The 21975-nt window shown below is 40.3% G+C and overlaps 2 long non-coding RNA genes across 2 annotated transcripts; one reads left to right on the forward strand and one right to left on the reverse strand.

Annotated features, from left to right (window-relative positions):
- Positions 1-8644: 8644 nt before the first annotated feature.
- Positions 8645-21158, forward strand: LOC139536935 (uncharacterized). Its single transcript, XR_011667428.1, has 2 exons — positions 8645-8754; positions 20030-21158. It is a non-coding gene; the product is annotated as an uncharacterized lncRNA (long non-coding RNA).
- Positions 9516-12422, reverse strand: LOC139536934 (uncharacterized). The gene is made up of 2 exons (XR_011667427.1): positions 11482-12422; positions 9516-11382 (listed from the first exon to the last, which is right to left on the reverse strand). It is a non-coding gene; the product is annotated as an uncharacterized lncRNA (long non-coding RNA).
- Positions 21159-21975: the final 817 nt, after the last annotated feature.

The raw sequence follows: 21975 nt of genomic DNA on the forward strand, positions 1-21975 counted from the left end.
CATATTGGCTTTGCTTGAATTGCCTTGCCAAATGCATTGTTGTTCAGGACATAAAAAAATAAGAAATAAAAATCAACATTTGAGGTAGGCTATATGATCACACCAGTAATAGATCTATTGTTGTATTACTTGTGAGGCACAGCTGAGTGAGCATACATTTAAATAATTTGCTTTTTATTTTACTGGGCTGATGGTGCCTGCATCTGATGGTCAGTCTCAGCGGAGGGAGAGAGCAGCCTCTCAACAGCCCTCCGCTCTCACTTTCCTCCACTGACACTGACCAAAAAGGGACACTGACCAAAAAGGGACACTGACCAAACAGTGACATAGTCTTCCAGCTGATGGCACAGCATTATTTCTGCCTCATGCTCAAATTCATGTTGTTACTCCAATGAACAGAGAAAGTTAAAAATTCCTCTATATTAAAAAAGTCCCAAGCCGCTAATAATAACAAGGCAAGCCTATAGATACGCTTTCCTACTCATTCATTAGTGCTGCAGTGCTTGTTGTAGCGCTGAGTGGAAATAGGAAGAACGCATTTTATGGCTTATAAAAGTGTTGAATACAAAGTGTTGACAGTGCTGAGTAAGAACTTAAACATGAACTCACTCATAAAAACAGCAGCTCTCTGCTGTGTTCATTGACAGTCTCTCTCTAGTCGTGGTTTTAAACGTTTCTTAAACCTGCTACGTTACAGCAGACACGGTAATCTGAGCCATCCGATTGGCCAGTGGTAGGCCTATAGTGCACTTGATTTGCTCTCTGGGCCTGCCGGGAAGGCAGAGTTTGTACCTTTAGACACATGACATGGTTCAAAATGGTAACAGTTTGCCTACCCGGCGCACAGGGCAGTTGAATCGGGTGCACCTACCGCCAACAGCCCAGACAAAAATTAGAACACAAGGCTTTATCGTTGGGTGTTTGGCGATCGACTAGGAATGCCTTGGAGATCGACCAGTCGATCACGATACACCGGTTGGTGACCACTGCTCTAGAAAGTTGAGTGAAGTTCAATCTCGTTGCTTCTCTCTGTGGGCTGATATTTGGAACTGGGATGACATGTACTATCTTAGCTCTTCATCTGTAGCTGATGCGTCCTCCACTTTCCTGATGGTCATTGCATTTGGAGTTGCATTCACAGCCACAAATCTCACATACTCCTCGGCTCCATGTGTGCGTGTCTTTCACAGCAGTCCCTCCCATTAGATGAGACAGAGGGTCAGCGATGTTGTTTTTCCCTGGTATGTGGACAACTCGAAAGTCACAGGGTTGGAGCCTCAGCATCCACCGTTCAATGCGAGCGCATGGCTTTGAGCGAGGACTGTAAATAGCATCTAACGCCTTATGATCAGTAACAAGATCAAATTCCCTGACGTGTACATATGGGTGAAGACTTTCACAAACCCAAAGCAACGCAAAGGCCTCACGCTCAGTTTGTGAATATCTGCGTTCACACTCTGACAGACTCCTGCTCACATAACAGACTGGAACCATTTCTCTGTGTTGTTCTTGCTCGAGCACAGCTCCTAGGACCACTGGTCCTGCGTCTGCTATTGATTTTGTGGGCATGTCTTTGTTAAAGTACGCGAGTGTCGCGGCTTCAGCCAGTTTCTCTTTTAATGTCTGAAATACCTTCTGTTCCGGTCCGAAGTGGAATGTTGTGTTCTTCTTGGTCAAATTCCGCAGAGGCTCTGAGAGTGTAGAGAACTGGGGAATGAACCTACTGCTATAGCCCACTGAACCTAGAAAGCTAAAACCTCTGATGCAGTCTCAGGCTCGCTGGCCTCGACCACTGCTCTCCCTCTTTCAGCCGTGGGCACAATGCACTTCTGTGAGAGTAGCATGCACATAAACACCAATTTGTCCATGTTGAACTGACATTTCTCTGAGTTGAGAGTCAGCCCACAGTTCTCCAGCTTGTTGAGGACAGCATGCTGGTCATGGGTCTCCTTGTCCGGGGCGTGGACGATGATGTCATCCGATATGTTCTCCACCCCCTTGATGCCTGTCAGGGATGTTTCGATGTTTCCGATGAAACTGCAAATATGAGTCTTTTATATCTGTACATCCCATTATGCTCTGCAAACATCAACACGTCTCTTGACTCTGGTGTTAGCTCCAATTGATGATAGCTCCATTTAAGATCCAGTTTACTGAATATGACAGACCCATTAATTCCTTGCAAAAGTTAATCTACTGTGGGGATTGGGTACCCGACACGTATGATTGCTGTGTTCGCTTGTCTCATGTCCAGACACGTCCGGTTTTGGCACCACCACTACCGTATTCACCCATGGTGTGGCACCATCCACTCTCTCCATTAGGTCCATGTTTAGTAGTTCCTCTATCTTTTCTCCACAGCTTCTCTCAGGCGGAATGATTTCTTGCAGGTCTGCCTGCGTGCTGGACAAGCAGGGCCCCTTGCAAAATGATCTGCACATCCGGTGCCGACTTTAGCACGTAAATATTGGTGGGGCAAAAAAAATGATATGTGGGATGCATGCCAGCAAAGCCACTACACTACACAACACAACACTAAACAATACATTAATTGCACTATAACAGTGACAAACAGTGCCAACAAATTGTTAGGGCCTACATAAAGCTGTCCAAACAGCAGTCCCAACACCTTATCACTGCAACACCTGGCTATCAGCAGAGCCTTGTCTGGCAGCAAAACAGTTAATTCAGCCTCATTTACTGCCTTTAAAAAACATAGCTGATGTGGCTGACTTGCTTAAACAAATGTGGTTTCTAATGACAATTGAGATGTACAAACTATGGCATAAGGGGTGACGACAAGCAGATAAGAGGCAATATGTAATTTCGATTAAGACATTAATGAGCGAGCTAGGACGGACGTAGTCAATATAATTATTTTTTCAGCACGTTTGAAATGTACAGCGACAGAATTCAGAACATGGGCCGTTCTTACAGTACACCAAGTCAGAACCGTAGGATAAATAAAGGGGGCATATACGCAGACAATGAAAGCTCTTACAATATTTGATGTGCTTTCAAGACAACTGGGAACTTGAAGGAAAAAAAAGGTCAAATTATGATGACGTCAGTGATCTTCAGGTCGTAGCTCTAGAAAGAGGCCCGAGTTCCGAATGTACAATTCCGAGTTGGATGAAAGTTCGAAAGGTATTTTCCCAGTACCTAATTTTTCCCGAGTTCCCAGTTGTCTTGAACTCACTAAAGTCAGATTTTGCAGTTCCGAGTTAACAGTTGTTTTGAGCACGGCACAAATCATGCTTCATTGACAGAATGGCCAATGTTGAATGTTTATAATTTTAAACTAGTAAAAGAGACCCTTAAACGATTGCTTTGCAATGCTTGCAGTTAGCCACTGATTCCTTCCAAACCACTCATTGTTGAATTAGTGATTTACAACTTGTTGTGTAATGTTTATGTCCAATGGCCGATGAGCACCGATACGTTTTATCTATAATTTCTCTTTATTATTTCTCTTCATATGACAAGGATTAAAAATGATTTGCCAGGAGATTGTTGACTGCTAGTTAAGATTTTGAAAGTATAATGTTGACATGATCAGTCCAATCAAAGCTACTGCAGATATAATGTGATTTTAAGTCATTTTATCTGTGGCCAATGACCTTGAGCCTTCTTGGATGAGCACTTCTAATGTAACTCTATGGCAGCACCCAAGGGGCTGGAATTTTCTAACTCTACCCTTAGACTTGGCGGTGAAGTAGTGTCCCCATGAGTGACAGAACACTGAGCCAATCACGGCTCTGCTGGCTTGCCCCACCACCACAGAAAGAACTGAGCTAGGCTGAAACACCTGCCTTACAAAAGAAAACAAAAGACCATGTTTGTATGCGACTTTATTAACTCAACTATATTGTAGCGATCCGCACAGACAGCTGTGTGTTATGTGTTAGGCTATTGGTTGGTTGTGTTGTACTTACCAGTACCCAGTGTTCAAGGGGTCGGACATGCCAATCAACCTGCTATCTGCCAATCACAGGAATGCCTGGAATGTTCTGAAGCAGGGCATCCTGGTGGTTGGCGGAGTGGCGTGGAGGGGGGTTGGGCAGGGGGATGGAGCATTGGAAGTTAAGACCAGGTTTAGCCTTTGTTCTCTCTCTTACGTCTGGCCTTCACAGAGAAGGTCACGGTTGGTTTATAAGGTATCCTTCATTTATTTGGCGTGGGCTACGGCCAAACAGTAACCTGTGTGAAGTTGGGTTAATAAACCGTAAATTCGTAAACTCAATCCGGTCTGGACAATTGTTCCTTTATGATCTAGTCAGGTCATTACAATATATATATTTTACATTGTTTGCCAACTGATATGTGACACATACTAATGCCCAAAAAACATGCAAAACAGGAAAGCCCACCCCCCCCCACTGTTCTATATTCTCTTTGATTTAGTTGTTACTGCAACTCAGACAAAGGACTGAATGGATGACATACTGACTGACTGAAGGATGAATTAAATGATCAAATATGTTGTAATGATGAGTTGCGTGCATCACACATGCGCTGCACTTTATTTGGCTAGTAGGCAAATAGGCCTACATTAGAGTATAATGACTCTATGACTGCATTTCTCCAGAAGGGAATCTTCTGAAGCTGAGGGGTGCTTTTCCGAAGGTGCATGGTGCTGTGGTGCTGCATGGAGATCACAAGCTCTTCAACTGGGCAGCAGTGTCGTGATGGAGGGAATAGCCTACATGGATATTACCTAAGACCACTGCAACAGAGTTATTGTAAAGTGTGGGAATAAGCTTATGCCAGACGTAGCCTCTGTTTAACCTCTCCCTTGTTCATTTCAAAGTCCATATGTTCATGACCCGATTCATATGAATCATGTAAAAAAAAAATCTATTCATATTAAGCCTTGCTATATATCTTACCAATATGCTATGGTAAGATTTTGAGTGAGGAAATAAATCAATCAATATTTTTAGTGGCAAAGATTCCCGTGGTCATACATAATTCATAGATTCACCAGACATCTATTATTAGTCTATGTTTCATTATTCCTGGTATATACTACTGGTTCTGATTCATTATTCCTGGTATATACTTCTGGTTATGATTCATTATTCCTGGTATATACTTCTGGTTATGATTCATTATTCCTGGTATATACTACTGGTTATGAAAAGCCAACTGACATTTACTCCTGAGGTGTTGACCTGTTGCATCCTCGACAACTACTGTGATTGTTATTATTTGACCATGCTGGTCATTTATGAACATTTGAACATCTTGGCCATGTTCTGTTATAATCTCCACCCGGCACAGCCAGAAGAGGACTGGCCACCCCTCATAGCCTGGTTCCTCTCTAGGTTTCTTCCTAGGTTTAGGCCTTTCTAGGGAGTTTTTCCTAGCCACCGTGCTTCTACACCTGCATTGCTTGCTGTTTTGGGTTTTAGGCTGGGTTTCTGTACAGCACTTTGAGATATCAGCTGATGTAAGAAGGGCTATATAAATACATTTGATTTGGTAATGATTCATTATTCCTGGTATATATTACTGGTTATGATTCATTATTCCTCGTATATACTACTGGTTATGTTTAATTATTCCTGGTATATACTACTGGTTACGATTCATTATTCCTGGTATATACTACTGGTTACGATTAATTATTCCTGGTATATACTACTGGTTACAATTAATTATTCTTGGTATATACTACTGGTTACGATTCATTATTCTTGGTATATACTACTGGTTACGATTCATTATTCCTGGTATATACTACTGGTTACGATTCATTATTCCTGGTATATACTACTGGTTACGATTAATTATTCCTGGTATATACTACTGGTTACAATTAATTATTCTTGGTATATACTACTGGTTATGATTCATTATTCTTGGTATATACTACTGGTTACGTTTCATTATTCCTGGTATATACTACTGGTTACGTTTCATTATTCCTGGTATATACTACTGGTTACGTTTCATTATTCCTGGTATGTACTACTGGTTAAGATTCATTATTCCTGGTATATACTACTGGTTACGTTTCATTATTCTTGGTATATACTACTGGTTATGTTTCATTACTCCTGGTATATATTACTGGTTGTGATTCATTATTCCTGGTATATACTACTGGTTATGATTGCAGACAGAGCCCAGATAATGGGATGGTGCAATATTGAATTTGTCGTATTTTGATAAGGTGCATGCATGGGGATGTCCATGTCACCCAGAGATGCTGTAGATACATCTAGCGGACTGAAACTTCACTGTTGTAGGCATAATACAGCTAGTGCTATCTAGACTTGCACTGAAAAACAAATCCATTACAATAGCTACCTAAATATGATGCCAACTCAACTGAGTAATAGAGAATGGAGACTTTTAACTTGAAAACGTGCAGGATACCTCTTTCCAGTTTTACTGACTTCCGGTTTTTGTACTGTGTTGTGCTTGTTCTCGTAACACTCCTCACAGGCCGTTTGGTGTACGTTTTCTTTGTTGGTGAGATGAAACTGCCAAAACTCTGAAAGGTGTTATTGTATGTCAGAAATGCAACACAAGATTTGTTCAAGCCTGAAATGTTGGTCAGTAATCGTAACATGTTTGTATGTTCACAGTTTAAATTTCATACTTACGTTTCATGTTTCACACATGGCTTTTCTTATGATCCTAACATTTTACGTATGAATTTCTTACAATCCTAACGACATGTACGTTCAACCTTTTTGCAGATATCTGGCTCCATAGCCCCTGGCTATCAATACAGTCGTGGCCAAAAGTTTTGAGAATGACACAAATATACATTTTCACAAAGTCTGCTGCCTCAGGTTGTATGATTGCAATTTGCATATACTCCAGAATGTTATGAAGAGTGATCAGATGAATTGCAATTAATTACAAAGTCCCTCTTTGCCATGCAAATGAACAGAATCCCCAAAAACATTTCCACTGCATTTCAGCCCTGCCACAAAAGGACCAGCTGACCATGTCAGTGATTCTCTCGTTAACACAGGTGTGAGTTGACGAGGACAAGGCTGGAGATCACTCTGTCATGCTGATTGAGTTCGAATAACAGACCAGAAGCTTCAAAAGGAGTGTGGTGCTTGGAATCATTGTTCTTCCTCTGTCAGTCATGGTTACCTGCAAGGGAACATGTGCCGTCATCATTGCTTTGCACAAAAAGGGCTTCACAGGCAAGGATATTGCTGCCAGTAAGATTGCGCCTAAATCAACCATTTATCGGATCATCAAGAACTTCAAGAAGAGTGATTCAATTGTTGTGAAAAAGGCTTCAGGGCGCCCAAGAAAGTCCAGCAAGCGCCAGGACCGTCTCCTAAAGTTGATTCAGCTGCGGGATCGGGGCACCACCAGTACAGAGCTTGCTCAGGAATGGCAGCAGGCAGGTGTGAGTGCATCTGCACGCACAGTGAGGTGAAGACTTTTGGAGGATGGCCTGGTGTCAAGAAGGGCAGCAAAGAAGCCACTTCTCTGCAGGTAAAACATTAGGGACAGACTGATATTCTGCAAAAGGTACAGGGATTGGACTGCTGAGGACTGGGGTAAAGTAATTTTCTCTGATGAATCCCCTTTCCGATTGTTTGGGGCATCTGGAAAAAGCTTGTCCAGAGAAGACAAGGTGAGCGCTACCATCAGTCCTGTGTCATGCCAACAGTAAAGCATCCTGAGACCATTCATGTGTGGGGTTGCTTCTCGGCCAAGGGAGTGAGCTCACTCACAATTTTGCCTAAGATCACAGCCATGAATAAAGAATGGTACCAACACGTCCTCCGAGAGCAACTTCTCCCAACCATCCAAAAACAGTTTGGTTACAAACAATGCCTTTTCCAGCATGATGGAACACTTTGCCATAAGGCAAAAGTGATAACTAAGTGGCTCGGGGAACAAAACATCGATATTTTGGTTCCATGGCCAGGAAACTCCCCAGACCTTAATCCCATTGAGAACTTGTGGTCAATCCTCAAGAGGCGGGTGGACAAACAAAAACCCACAAATTCTGACAAACTCCAAGCATTGATTATGCAAGAATGGGCTGCCATCAGTCAGGATGTGGCCTAGAAGTTAATTGACACTATGCCAGGGCGGATTGCAGAGGTCTTGAAAAAGAAGGGTCAACACTGCAAATATTGACTCTTTGCATCAACTTCATGTAATTGTCAATAAATGCCTTTGACACGTATGAAATGCTTGTAATTATACTTCAGTATTCCATAGTAACATCTGACAAAAATATCTAAAGACACTGAGGCAGCAGACTTTGTGAAAATTAATATTTGTGTCATTCTCAAAACTTTTGACCACGACTGTACATTTAACAAACAAGAAAATTGTGCCCTCTGGTTTGCTTAATATAAGGAATTTGAAATGAATTTGAAATTATTTATACTCTTACTTTTTCTTTTGTATATTTTAGCAATTACATTTACTTTTGATACTTAAGTATATTTGAAAACAAATAATTTTAGACTTTTACTCAAGTAGTATTTTTGCTGAGTTACTTACAATTCTACTTTAGTCATTTTCTATTAGGGTATCTTTTATTTTACTCAAGTGTGACAATTGGGTACTTTTCCACCCCTGAACAAACATGGCTGAACAAAACATCCAATAGGCGCTCTCAAAATTGGCGCTCCGTCTACAGGAAACACTTGTCTGTCAAGCAATCGCGCTAAATGTTGAAAAGCGTTCACTTCATTGAGCGCGTTTAATCAGCATCGCAAAAACGATACCAGCTACTAAACAATTCGACTCTAACTGGTGAGTTTAATGTTTATCATACGTTGCTTTTATTATTTTGTCGGCATTTCTTTTCATTTGGCTGTGTTTTTTTATTATTTTGTTGGCATGGTGATATAACCTATGTACCGTGAAGAACAGCTCAAATAGTCTCGAGGCGCTCAACTATAGGCTACTTTTTTATTCGCTGAGAATTTTTTGGTGATCCAGAAATTAAGAAGAATTGTGCTTTATTTGTCCAATTTAATAGTGCCGCTTCGGGGCACTTCTTCTCTGAGTGTCTAGTTTATGTCTTCACGCAGCAACTACTGCTCTGTTGCTTGAGTTTTGAATAAGATGCTGTATTGTTGAATGTGTTACATGCAGGGGCGAAAATCTGATATCAACCTTGGAGGGGACAATTACATTAAATTTTCTCAAGAGCAATTCCTGAGGGGGACACCAAAAGTAGTGCTGTAACACATAGCATACGTTGTTATATGTTAAATGTATATTGAGGAACCATAATTCCTACAACTGGATAATTGATAGGTACAGTAGTTAACTGAAGGGTTTTCCCAACTTGTTCAAATGTTTAAATCATTATAATTCTACTACTAATAATAGTTATAGCAGTGCTCCTTACCAGTCCAGTATGTATGCAGGTATTCGTACTTACAACCAGCAATATCAAGAAAGGTCAGTAGGTGACAATGGTACTGTACACTGTATGGGTGTAGTTTTCATAAATACAATGAACATGGTGTGATCACATCTAAAAGAATCTCCATTGAGAACCATCACAAAGTTGGTCTCCGTATTGAATTGACCTTTTAATTTGACTTTTTCTGATACATTTATATAGTCATTAAATATGTGCACCTGGCCTGAGTCTAATACAATATCTTTGCAAGAACAAAAAGCTTAAAATAAGTACAGTTCTAAAAGCAAAATAACTACTTCAATGAAAAACCCAAATAAATCAAACAAAATATCCTTCAGTCAGTGTCTCAACTCTTCAAACAGCAGCTATGGACAAGTATGTCGCACAAAGTATGCAATTTTAAATAAAATAACATGAAATAAATCATTTGTAAGTGTACTGAAAACTACTAAACAAAAGAACAAATATCAATTACACCAGGGGTTCTCAAACAGGGGTCCATGGACTAATTGCAAGGGGTCCGTGAAATAAAAAAGTGTAATGAATGTAGTCAGTACCACAAGGTTTCCAGTAAGTTTACATATAATATAGAGGGGGTGGAGGTCCCTGAGGACCGCTCAAAACCTTGCCTGCCTTGCCTCAAAATATGCAGGGGTTCCAGTACCCCAAAAAGGTTGAGAACCACTGCTATACACACTACTGAACAAAAGAACCGAGCATATGTTTGCGGGTTTCCTCAACAACACATCAGTTGCCACTTTCGCAATGCCCTCGCCTGTTGTCTCCGACACCCTGTATAGCCCAATAAACTCCTTGTGAGGGACATGGTCATGGTCAACATAACGCAGACAGACATTCTCCTGTTCAGCACCAGAGACATCTTGAGTACCATCAACAATTAATGAAAATTGTACAATCGGAAGAGACCTAATCTCAGCTGCAATGCCTCGATTGACTATTGGCCATGATGTTCAGAATTTCATTCTGTGCTTTGGGGCCTGTGTACAATTGTGGTACGCTCTGTTAACCACTTCAGTAAAATGGGATCATCCTCTTCTGCCCTAAGTTTCAAAATCTGGTATAAATTCCCACTGTCATCCGTGTGGCCTCTAAAGGCTTGTCCCTGTCTTACTACATGCCGCACCGAACTAACAATTTTCATCAAGCAATGCCTTGCGTCATCCTGCTGTTTACCCCACGCGCTGGATAACTGGACACTGATTGGATTTAGCTGGTGTGCTGTTACAATTACAAAGTGGCGGTGGGTTTGGCAGTTTTGATGTGCTGTGAATTTTTCAATGGCTTTTCTCCAGTTCCTAAATCCTGCACTAATGAAGGCAGCATCTGCTCTTTGGCCAAAAGATGGCTGTCTTGAAAACCCTTGGCTACAGTGAAAACACAACACTCCTTTTATTGATGGATTATAATGTAGCCAGGGGAAATCGCGAAACCATCTCTCTTGAAACGTCAACACTCTGTTGGCAAGAGTTTGCGGTTCTATAAATTGTGGGTGTGGCTGATATGGTTTTGTGCCATCACTGAGGTAACTGGACAATGCTGTGCCACTGTCCCCTATACTGGTGCTGCTGGCAACAAGGGTGACACTTGGTCCTGCCGTGGCTGTGACACTGTCCTCTGAAGTCTCTCTCCCTGGCTCTTTCCCTTTCACCACCCTAACTGACTCACAGTCTGTCTCCTAGAAAATAAATAAGGTGTTTGCCGTACTCCTAACTACCGGTACCCAAAACTACACAATTAATCACAACAGCAATACCATTGCCGTAAACAAATCTTAGTTTAGTCACCAGTTTAAGTTGAGAGTGGGGGTATCCATGGCATTTTCCAATTATGTCCCTATTTTACAAGTCAAAAAAATTGAGAACCTTTCATAATGTTGCCAAACAAAGACTCAACAAACTTACCTGAGACTCCCTGTCTCTGCCAATCTGTCCCTGCATATCTGTCCCCAGCTCTGCTGTCTGTGTGCCATCTGTTGCCTGCTCTGCCTAATGACATCATTGTGAAACATTTCCATTAGCATTTCACTTCTTTCTTATGAACATTTTATCAACTAGTCTTTGAGATTAGGCTACTAGAGTTCTTACTATGCGTTTTGGTGTACTGACAAATACTCTGATGTCCGTCTTCTTACTTTTTTCTGCCATTTTTCTACCTGGCTGGCCTAGCTGCACACACACACATTTACACAACACATGCTGCAACCTTTTGTAATTTTAATAGTTTGTTTCATATTGGCTGGCTTCCAACAATAGCTGAATTTGGAAAGCTAGCGAGCACCAATTCCGTTTCTGTGTGTTTGCTATAATCTTTGCTACCTGGTTAAATAAAGGTGAAATAAAATAAAAAATAAAAAGTTCACTAGCGACAATTTATCTTTTGCAACGAGACCATTATATATATTTAAGACAATGGTAGAAGAGAGTGTAGTTCTGTTCTGTTCAGTTTGGACTTCAGTTTATCGCTAACCTTATCACAGGGACGTCGAAGCACTACAGCTGCATGCTGATCTTGGAATAAACTGACGATAGCAAAGATTCCATCTTTGACGACGCCACATAAATGGAATAGGTACTAGCTAGCTTGATAGTTAATGTTTGCTTTAGTTTGCGCGCTAGCTCTGCAAATTCAGCTAGTGTGTGAACCCTGCCAACGTAAAAATAAATAAATAACATTGCTATGGACCTGCTATGGATTGACTGGATTAACCTCACGTCAGTTACGTACATGTCCCTTTCGGACAGTATTTACGAACCCTCTATTACCTTGCCAGCTAAAGAACTGGCAGTGGATCAAACCATTGTGAGGCAAAGGGCGGGGGGGGTCGCAATCTTTTGAAACTTAAAAACGCGCTATTAAGTGTCTATAATCAGCACAAGTGCTTTCATTGCGTATTATTAATATTATTGAAATTACATAGTTATGTTTACAGTGATATATTGGGGGGGACAAATCATATTTTTCCCAAGATGGGGGGGTCGTGTCCCCCCCGTCCCCCCTGGGATTTCCGCCTATGAATGCTACATCATTTTACATATTAGCGGAATCTTATTTAATACCACACACATTACCGGAATGACAGGCTAAGAATGGACAGAGAGATGGGCCTATGTGTTCATCTTATCATATTTCTCCAATGCCAAATCAGTGTGTCTTGTTCGCAATGAAACTGACACTGTTAGCAAATTATTAAAATCGGAGACATCATTAGGAATCTGAGCATGGCACTTTCAAAAGTTAGGCCTACCTTGCCACCCCAGACAGAGTAGGCCTACAGACACAGAAAACGTTACACTTTAACTGCTGGCTACTCTTCTACTCTTCTTCACAAGTATTTCCCTAAAAGCTGTCTGTGTGTAAACATCTTGTATTGTACATAAAGTGAACATCTTAAGGATTAGCCCCTTTTTTTGTGCCTAAAATGACATACACAAATCTAACTGCCTGTAGCTCAGGCCCTGAAGCAAGGATATGCATATTCTTGGTACCATTTGAAAAGAAACACTTTGCAGTTTATGGAAATGTGAAAGGAATGTAGTAGAATATAACACAATAGATCTGGTAAAAGATAATAAAAAGAAAAAAATTACGTTATTTTGTATTTTTTTTGTACCATCATTTTTGAAATGCAAGAGAAAGGCCATAATGTATTATTCCAGCCCAGGTGCAATTTATATTTTGGCCACTAGATGGCATCAGTGTATGTGCAAAGTTTTAGAATGATCCAATGAACTATTGCATTTCTGTTCAAAATGTTGTATCAAGACTGCCCAAATGTGCCTCATTTGTTTATTAATAATTTTTAATGTTCAAAATTGTGCACTCTCCTCAAACAATAGCATGGTATTATTTCACTGTAATAGCTACTGTAAATTGGACAGTGCAGTTAGATTTACAGGAATTTAAGCTTTCTGCCAATATCAGATATGTTTGTGTCCTGGGAAATGTTCTTCTTACTTACAACCTCATGATAATCGCATTAGCCTACGTTAGCTCAACCGTCCCGTGGAAGGGACACCGATCCCGAAGAAGTTTGAATCAATTGATAGTAACAGAATTACATTACTTCCCAAGCAAAGTAAATGTTTTGTCTCAGTTATATAAGGTTGTAGCTCAGCTTCTGAATTGTCGAAGAAACAAAACAATGATATCCCCAAATGCTTCAGAGGCACGTCTTTCTCGTGTATGTTATAGCTTGTTTCTAGCATAAAGCATAGTAGAACAAAGCTAAGAAGGGGGTAGTGCCTATGCTTTTTGCCATTTTCTTTAATAAAAGGCAGGCCTATGGCATACCCTGAATTCGAGTTTTGGTTTTAACTTAACAGCCCTTCACTGACAAGGCAACCAACCAACGCGAAGGTAGTCTATTTAAATAGTGCACGGTGGGCGGAGGAATTGACTGACAAATCTATGGATATAGGAGCCTAATTTTGTCTGTTAAACAGGTAGGCCTACCTCTTATTTCTTATATAGGAAGAAATAAGCTAAGCCTTCTTGTTGGTTGAAATTAATTATGCCTTCTCGAATTTGCCTAGGCTCGTCTGCCGAGGCTACACAGTAATGAAATTATGCGCGCATCATTGGCTTTCCTGTCAGATCTTGGTCACGTTTTGAACCAAATAATGGATTAAAACACTGTTTTTCATTGAAGGTCTACAGTAGCCTCAGTAGCATGGTGTAGCACCGTGGTGTAGCCGGAGGACATCTAGCTTCTGTCCTTCTCTGGGTACATTGACTTCAATACAAAACCTGCAGAGATCATCCGTTCACCTACTCTGCATCTCACAAAGACACAGCGGTTGGAACCAAACATTTCTAATTTAGACTCATCAGACCAAAGGCCAGATTTCCACCGGTCTAATGACCATGAATGCCTGATTCATGCAGTCTCCTCTGAACAGTTGATGTTGAGATGTGTCTGTTACTTGAACTCTTTGAAGCATGTATTTGGGCTGCATTCTAAGGTGCGGTTAACTCTAATGAACTTATCCTCTGCAGCAGAGGTAACTCTTGGTCTTTCTTTCCTGTGGCGGTCCTCATGAGAGCTAATTTCATCATAGTGCTTGATGGTTTTTGTGACTGCACTTGAAGAAACTTTCAAAGTTCTTGACATTTTCCGGATTGACTGACCTTCAAGTCTTAAAGAAATGATGGACTGTTGCTTCTCTTTGATTATTTGAGCTGTTCTTGCCATAATATGTACTTGGTCTTTTCCAAAATAGTGCTATCTTCTGTATACCACCCCTACCTTGTCACAACGCAACTGATTGCCTCAAATGCATTAAGAAGGAAATAAATTACACAAACGTACTTTTAACAAGGCACACCTGTTAATTGAAATGCATTCCAGGTGACTACCTCATGAAGCCGGTTGAGAGAATGCCAAGAGTGTGCAAAGCTGTCATCAAGGCAAAAGGTGGCTACTTTAAAGAATCTCAAATATAAAATATATTTTGATTTGTGTAACACTTATCTATCATCGTCATAAGGGTTAGGCTTCGGGCTTAGGCTACATTACTTATTACAATCAACAGCAGCAGGCTTAGCTATTATTTTTAGGAAACATATGACATTTCACAGATAAACAGACACCTAATGAGATACCTAGCTATTTAGTTATCTAGCTAATTATAGCTATGGGGATCATAGCTAGCTACATTTTACTGGTAAAATAGAGCAATCGTACAGCAGCATTCTCTGGCTGGCTAGCTACATATTGAATCACTAGCCAGTTCGTTTTAGCCCAATGACAAATGCTCTTCAATTTTATGTTGTACAGCTTTCAAAGAAAACATTAACATAAAGACAAGATAAGAGCTAAATCAAGTAGGCTAGCTAGCTAACTACCTTGTCTCGTTTTGGCTAATTGTCTATTTGGCTTGTTATCAAAAGTTAATTTCACAGACTCATCAATACTTAAAACCAAATCATGTGTTCTATTCATATGCTGTTCTAATAACCAATTTCTATGTTCTTGCAAGTGGCTGACTGTACAAATCCCACCTATCAGGAGCTGCAATTTGGCAGGACGCCCAGATGTTGTTTTGAGAACAAACGAAAGATATCTCAGTTTCAAGGTCTCAGTTTAGAGAGGAGAAGCCTCGTGAGGTGTTGGTCTATCACATGTTATGAAACAACTAATAATTAAATAAATAAATTATGCTAAATCATGCAAATACAACTTATCTGTGTATAGCCGTATATAAGACAACTGTTGGGTCTGCCCAGGAAGAGCTCCTGATTGACATGTGTACTATGGTGCATTGAGTTGGTTGGAACCTCTCCAGCGTTGACAATAAACAATGATTCATTTAAGATTGACTTTGAGTGTCCCTGTGTAAGAATTTTCCACAACATTTGGCGTCACGAACTGGATGATTGATTCTGCCTGCGGAGCTTTACAGTTGGGGTCTGCGAGGAAAACCGGTGGCGCATTTTATGAAGCGTGAGGGAAATTCCTGTCCGACCAAAAGAGGACGAGGACCCGTCCAGATCCTTACTGTGAGCTGCCCAGGAGGAGTCACATCATCCACAAACAATTGAGGGACGGCAACTGATTTCAGTAAGTCAATTTAAATGAATCCGTATAAAACGGGAAAAAATTTAATAAAATAAAAAAATCAAGGCGAGTAACACATAAAACGCTACCCATAGTCTTATAGAGAGAATACTATTGTAAGGCCTGGGTGTCGGAGTGTGGAGTCAACACGCAGGAAACAGCAGGTGCCAAATACAAAATGTTCTTTAATGAACACGGACCATCTAGTCCACCCTATTAACACACTGGGTGTACTATCTAACCAACCCCAGACACGGGGAAAAAGGAACACAGTCCAGAAAACACGTAGCACACAATCAACACCACTATTTACAAGCAAACAATGTGAAACCACCTACCTTAATATGGTTCTCAATCAGAGGAGATGAAAACCACCTGCCTCTAATTGAGAACCATATCAGGTCACCCATTTACCAACATAGAAACACATAACATAGAAATGCCCACCCACACTCACGCCCTGACCGACTAACACATACAAAACAACAGAAAACAGGTCAGGAACGTGACAACTATTCACTAGTTTTAAGAGAAGACTAGAGCAAGGGCAACCGTACCATGTAAAGCCCCGCGAACAGCTATGTATAGGTATTTACAAGATATGTCCATGTGGTATGCAGCCACAAAAAAATTACACAATTAATTCTTGAGTACGGGGTGTGTCAATAGGTGAGTGTAGCTGGTGCATCGAAGTCAGGCGCAGGAGAGCAGAGATGAGTGGACAAAGCACTTTACTAAGGCAATCATTTGCACAGAACGCAACTGCGTCACAAAACAAATGCCCAACGAACCAGTGAGGCAGCACAAAGTACAAAAACACAAGTACAAAGTACAGACTGCCCCAAAGCACGGGTAATAAAATAAACCTGGTGCAAACCAGCCGGAAGCGTGCCAACCTCAACAATAAACAATTACACACACAGAAATGGGGAGAACAGAGGGTTAAATACACAACATGTAATGAGGGAATGAATACCAGGTGTGTGGGAAAACAAGACAAAACAAATGGAATATAAAAGGTGGATCGGCGATGGCTAGAAGACCGGTGACGTCGACCGCCAAACGCCGCCCGAACAAGGAGAGGGACTGACTTCGGCGGAAGTCGTGACAGGGTGTTATTTATGTGCATAGCAAGTAACAACAGAGAGATTCGTTGACGATACACGTGGGTAATGAGGAGATTACTGAGTGTGTTTGGGAATAGTACTAAGTGAATGTGGATGTGAAAGTTGAAATTGAAATTGATTGGAATTTGGCTGATTGAAATTTGGATAACAAAAGCTGATTGAAATTTGGATTATAGATGGATTGAAATTATTACTAATAAGATTGGAATTTGGATGGAGATACTAAGTTGAGAAAAATGCGGATAACAAAAGAAATGTGGATAATAAGAGGTTTGAAATTGAGCTATTGAGTATTGAGTGTATGGGAGCTGCCAGGGGACTAACTTACGTGTGAAAGAGGTGAATGAATGCAACAACCTGTTCTGTGTGAGCTGAGTTTTCCAGTTCTGTGTGAGCTGATTAGCAACATCATCTAGGGTTCTGTCCAACACCGCCGTTGGATCTACAGGTAGAGGATAACGTGTCTCCGAAATCTCAGAGGACAACATGTCTCCGAGGATAACATGTCTCGTTAGTAGGGAGGATAACATGTCTCGTTAACGTCGAGGATAACATGTCTCATTGGTAACGAGGATAACATGTCTCTGAGGACAACACGACTTTAGATGATATGAGGATAACATGTCTCGTCAGTGGAGTTTGATGTTTAACGTTGTTATGAATGGAGATATAAAAGAAGAGAACTATTTCCGAATATGCTGTTAAATAGAACACTAGAGTGAATATTCAAACCCCTGTATGAATAGAACACTGGTGTAGATGAGGAATTTGTGATGTAACACAAGTGTATGATGGGTTACTAGAGATAAAGTAACATAACATTTGTATAATGGGTTATTATGATGATCTGATGAAGTAAGAATAGAATAATAATAATAATATACAACTAGCACACCCACATGTAGACGTACGTGAGTGGTGACAAAGTATTCTGAGGAATGTTCAGAGTGGATCATGGATCCATTTCTATGTAAAGGTTACAGCATTGTACAGGACTTGACTTACCCTTAACCAATAAAAGATTTCCTCCACCCTGGTAATGCATTTTGCAATAAGCCCATACCCTGTTAAATAGAACCAACAAATTTTGAACATGATTTTCTGTTAACTAAACATAAAAGGCTACAATTTATTGTACTCCCGATTGAGTTTTTTATATATATCCCAAATGATGAAGTTCTAAACCAATTCGTGAGTAGGCAAAATGGAAACTGCATCTGTTTCCCTGTTATCTCAGGTGCCAGACTTACTATGGACTGAGTGTGACATCTACTGGGGACTGAGACAGTGCAACCCAGTTAGTACATATTGATCCCTCCAAAGCATTACATATCAATCTTAAAATAACAGACATTTTAATAAATATTGAAGTAGAAACTGAATATCCAACAGAGATTGGTAATAAAAATATAAAGTAACTTTTTGAAGGTATACTAAAATGAAAACAATGTCTTCCAATATGGAGAAAGTTATGTTTGTTATGTTTTGTTTTAACCCTTGCAATAGGGGAAAAAGCTAAATGTGGTTTGAAAGTGATCTGTGTGTATAAACAGTAGTGATGAGGTATTCCTATTGGAACTAGCAGGGTTTTAGTAGAAGTACATGGATTATGGAGACTAGTGAAAGTAAGTAAATAAAGTAAATAATGGTAATTAGCAATCTAATAATGGAATATTTGAGTAATTTCAAGGAGTAAGACAGAGGGATTGAGCATTGGGACTGATATTAAATTAGAGGCTGCTCACTCTTCAATCCCTGGTCCACTGCTCTTGTGTTTACGTCATCTGTTGTTTGGATTAGAGATAACCTTCCTGTGGAACAATAGATAGCCGCCAGTACAACACTGAACTCAAAAAGCTGTGAGAGACACAGTGGGGAAATTAGGGACAGTTTGTACAGAATTGTATGTCAATGCAACAGGTCAAAAAGATTAAGATTACAAGAGAAGTGTTTACTTTAGAAGGTGCCCAATTCAGCTATACGGGACACCGTAGCATCTGATATGACTGAGTATAAATGTGTCTGAAGTATATTTCTGTATACACATGGGTTCATTAAGACTTCCTGCCCAAGATGCAGTAACCTCGATTAAATTAAGAATTTTTAGGACTGATTAAAGTGTAGCATAGTGAAAACTAAGTACATGTTTATTTTCTTTCTTCCAGGACTGATGGAATGTCCGCTAACAAGTAATTTTTTCATGTTTATCAAGGATTCTGTATATCTCCCTTTGAAAGGGCTTCCTGAGGCAGGTGCCTTGGGAGAGCAGTTAAAAGTGCTGGATCCAGCTGTTAAGGGACCTCCAAAATTAAGCAAGGCCTGGCCATTTTGTTTGTGTTTACCCTATGATTTTTGCCACACAAATGCCAGCACCCACACACAAACCACCTGTTAATGAATATTTGTTAGTGGTTAATACTCTGTTTGATTTAGAAGTGTGGGGTCTTTTTTCTGTGTGTGGGATTTTCACGGGTTAGAAAGAATGCTGTACACAAATGAAAGTTTCTATTGTCAGAGTTTTGGTTGCACACATGTAAATTCTCTTGATTAGAAGAAATGTACTGAATAACCCAATGTAAACCTGATACACAAAATGTTTGAAATATCTTTATGTAATGTCTGAGGTACAGGAAAAAACAAAACACTCACTTAATAGGGCTGACTGACCTCTGACCTCTGTTCTGACTTCCTGGTGAGGCCTGATCACCCTTACTAGGAAGATAGGAGACATTGTTTTTTTTCTGGGCTATGTAAAAACAAATAATTAAGAAGAAGTTTGTAATTTATCAATAGTCCTTTGTGTGATTCAGACCACGAGAAGGACAGAGGGAGAGAGCTGTCTCTAGTCTATTTTACCATTACCTTATGGGATGCAATTATTTCTTTATGGAGATATCAAGAGATAATACAATTGTATTGATTCTAATTTGTTTATATTTGATTTAACAGGCAGTGTTGTTTTTTTTTGGACGTGTGTCCAAAGGGGGAATTACCAGTCCCCTGGGGCCCTTTGGTAAATATGCAAATGAGTTTTTCTTCACATGCCTGCCTGTAAAAGTGAAAAAGAGATGTTGGTCATGGATGACAGTCACTCTAAATGAATAGAAATGTTCCCCCACCTCGAGTGATATATGTGTATTGCTGTTGTTGTTTTCTTTTCTTTGTTTTTGTCCTGCTTCAATAGCAAATCTCACCAGATTGGGTCTGCTAGATGGTCGAGATTTCTCCCTGAGGATTAGCCCTCTGACTCCTCTAACCTGTAACTCTGCAGTGAGATCGCCAAGATGATAGGGGAGTATAAGCCAATTTGGGGGGGGTGGAATGGTTTCAACTGTGTGTTGTTATTCACTAAGACATTTGTCTTAGAAGTCTGGATTTCCTGAATTACAAATACCCTAAACTAAACTGTTGTTCTGGTCTGTCCTCTCTCGAGGTAATGGCGGAGATGGTATCTAGATGCATGGAAGATAATTCGACCGATGAACAGTGTGATCCTCAACACCCCCTCTAACCGGCTGAAAATGGTGAAAATGGCGTTCAGTATGGTGCTTCACCACTTCTACCGTGAGACCTGAGTCCAAGCCAGCAACCTGTACACAGCAGTCGACGCTATCAACTGCCTTTTCTCTCAGGAGCGACATGGGGTGCATGTGGAGTGAGCATGGAGAGAGATCCAGTCCAAACTTCTCTCATGCTGTTGGTGTACTGGTAGGAAAATGGACAAAGACATAATGGACTGTAAAGGACAGTGGCGGCTCAGGTGAGAGACATTATCAAGGGCCATCCACTTTGAACATGTGCCATTAAAAGGACAAACTGAAACACTATCTGAAGAAGAACATGAAGAAACGGCAGGAAAGGAAGAATGAGTGCCGTAATTGATTTAGGCTTGTCCAAAATTGTTTATTTGGGGTATTGGGTTGATTGTGGAGGTTTGCACACTGCAAAATGTTGTAATTTAGACTAACAATGCATTGAAATACCAATCTGTCATTACCACAAGTGATGAGAAAAGTGAGGGTCTTAAATTAAAGTGACAGAACCAACGTGAAGCACTAAGGACTGTCATTCTAAATTTGGGTTGGATAATATATCAATAATTATGATTATGATTTGGAAAGGCAAGACTTCTAGAAACAGAGCTGTGCCCTAAAAACGTGAGGAGAGACACTAGATTGTTACAAGGTTAGCCCGAGCTACAATCTCATTCTTAGCAAGGTTGGTGTGAAACTGTTATAACGTGTTCTCTCTCTCTCTTCCCTGTGAAATGTTATTAACACGCTGTAAGGCGACGTACCTCTCTGGCTGGTAAGATTTCAGCAGCCATCTTGTTTTCTGCTCCTCCAGAGGATGGTGAAACAGTTAGATGCCAACTCTTTCCTCCGGTTCTTTTCCTTTTAGCAAGTTGAGAGTAAGGTCATCTAAACCCTTAACCTCTTTACATTATATGGAACACTGAGCTGATGAGCAAGTTAAACAACTGGGTTTTATGTTTTGACTAGGTGGATGTCATGCAACCCAAGTGTGGAAAGAAATATGGAAACAATGGTTAACATCAAGAGATTTATTCACCTCTGAATCTACAGATCCGTTGTGTATTTTTGATACTCACTCCCATTAATAAAGTGTAACCTTGATTATGATTATAGTATTACCATACTAAGTGGATTGTAGAACCCAGAATGAAGGGTTTGAAATGATGAAGTGTCTGTTTCGTATTTGTGTTGATTTCCCTTACTTTAATAGAGTATAGAATATTTTGATATAGAAGCTAGAATCTAAATGCTTACATTAAAATGTAATGGTTATCACACATAGTGATAAGAGGATGGAATGTAATGGGAATATTTATGTTTGCTTTTCTTATAACCAATTTCTGTGTTTTATTCATGTGC

The sequence above is a fragment of the Salvelinus alpinus genome, chromosome 13 (assembly GCF_045679555.1).
Source record: "Salvelinus alpinus chromosome 13, SLU_Salpinus.1, whole genome shotgun sequence".
Taxonomy (NCBI): domain Eukaryota; kingdom Metazoa; phylum Chordata; class Actinopteri; order Salmoniformes; family Salmonidae; genus Salvelinus; species Salvelinus alpinus.